This window comes from Octopus bimaculoides, chromosome 13 (assembly GCF_001194135.2).
Source record: "Octopus bimaculoides isolate UCB-OBI-ISO-001 chromosome 13, ASM119413v2, whole genome shotgun sequence".
NCBI lineage: Eukaryota > Metazoa > Mollusca > Cephalopoda > Octopoda > Octopodidae > Octopus > Octopus bimaculoides.
The window spans coordinates 59,019,532-59,021,628 of record NC_068993.1 but is presented as its reverse complement, the minus strand read 5'-3'; the positions used below and the strand labels follow the sequence as shown (position 1 = coordinate 59,021,628).

General features: G+C 41.9%; 1 protein-coding gene across 2 annotated transcripts in view; it reads left to right on the top strand.

The window, feature by feature from the left end:
- The first annotated feature begins 915 nt into the window (after positions 1 to 915).
- Positions 916 to 2,097, top strand: part of LOC106876692 (dnaJ homolog subfamily C member 22) — a 14,469-nt gene continuing 13,287 nt past the window's right edge. The window contains exon 1 of one of the 2 annotated variants that reach the window (XM_014925339.2): positions 916 to 1,316. The gene's annotated coding sequence lies outside the window, so the exon portion shown is untranslated. Of the gene's footprint in view, positions 1,324 to 2,097 lie in introns of both variants that reach the window. The other variant, XM_014925338.2, reaches the window with a different exon arrangement.

Sequence of the window (2,097 nt, the reverse complement as noted above, 5' to 3'; positions counted from 1 at the left end):
CACCACCACCACCATACCACCACCACCACCACCATACCACCATCACCACCATACCACCATACCACCAAAACCAAGGGGCACCTTATCTGACCTGTCAAGTTTTAAGATAGTGGGGCATGATTTGAGGGAGACTTGACTGCTGTTTCTTGCAGGTTGAACAGCCACTAAGGGACCTCCTCATTAACTCATTCATGCAAGGTTATGTATGTATGTGTATATGTGTGTATGTGTGCCTATATGTTTATATGCATGCATATCTATGTGTGAACATGTACGTGTTTGCAAATGTGCATATCTATGTGAATATGTACAACTTTGTAAGTAATGCGAGTACCTGGTACTCATAGGATAAAGACAGGTTGGTCACATTTGGAATGACTTTGACAATTGGTCTATTCAATTAAGCTTGACAACAACAACAATGATAAGACCTTGCACTTAGAGACACAGTTAAAGAGAGATAAACAGATTGATAAATAGATAGATAGATAGATAGAGAGAGAGAGAGAGAGAGAGAGAGAGAGAGAGAGAGAGAGAGAGAGAGAGAGAGAGAGAGAGAGAGAGAGAGAGAGAGGGAGAGAGAAAGAGGATGAGAAAGACAGAGGGGGAAGTGGTTTCATACATGGTGGTGATATTGGCGATAGTGTTGGGATGAGTTTGTTACTGGTGATGGTGGTGGTTAATGTGATTGTAGCGTTGTGTGGTGGGATGGAAGTGGTTGTGGTGGTTGTAGTGGAGGGGCCAGTAGTGGTGGTGGCGATGTTGGCGGTAGTAGTGATAGTAGTTTGTGTGTGTGTGTGTGTGTGTGTGCGTGTGTGTGTGTATGTGTGTGTGAGCTGGTGGTGGTGTTGGTAGGGGAGGGAGAAGGCAATGGGAGTTCTACAGGAGTGTGGTGATGTGTGATAACAAAGTTGGATTCGGAGCCGTAAAGAACATATACGTGTGTGTGTGAGTGTGTGTGTGTGTTGGAGAAAGAGAAAGAGAGAGGGAGAGATGCACACACACACATACACACACACACACACACACACACACACACACACACATACATGCACGCACCGAGACACAAGAAAACTGGAGATAAGTATTGAGAGTAGGAGGCAAGAGATAAATGGCAAGAGTGGCGGTGGTAGTAGTAGTAGTAGTCGTAGTAGGCTGTGTGATGTAGTTATTGATTGTTGTGCCTGACAACAATAGGTTGAGAGGACGAACATGGTTCTCTCACTCATACACACACACACACACACACACACACACACACACACACACACAGACAGGCACAAGCAACATGGACTTGACCAGCAGACCAAACGAGGGTGAGTGGTGAGTATCTTTGTTTGATATATCAACCAGCGTCCCATAGCAAACAAATACCCACAATACATCCATGCATGCTTCGGGTAGGTAGTGGGGTGTACGGCAATAGGCATCACAGACAATGAGTATTCACCACAAAAAAAGAAAAACGTGGATAAATCTAAGAAAACAATTACACAACAACAACACCCTGTTTGTACTTTGTACTCTAAGTCGTAAACTCAACACTATACAGATATAAACACACATAGACATATGGAGTAAATGAATAAACTGTACGTTTCCAGAATGGGTCTTCCATTTGTATGATCACTGAGCTATCTACTAACTGCATTATACCACATGTGGTTGAATGTTCCATAGACACGTCCAGCCTTCGTGTAACTTTTGGGTAGAATCAGTGTGATGCAGGGTGGGGAAAAGGGCAGGCCCTTTTCAATTATAGGTACAATCTTTTTTTTTGGGGGGGGGGGTTGTCCGGTCTTTCCCACTCACTAGGCTTGGAACAGTCTGAGAAATGGTAAAAATGGCACTGGCTCAAGTTGCCTACTGGTAGGATTGAATATGGTGATCTTGAGAATGCAAGTAAAATTTCTTAACCACTCATGTATGCATCTATATACATACATACATACATATATATGTATTTATACATACACACACATGTATATATATATATATATACATGCACACATACATACATGCATATATATATATATATATATATACATGCACACATACATACATACATACATACATACATACATATATATATATATA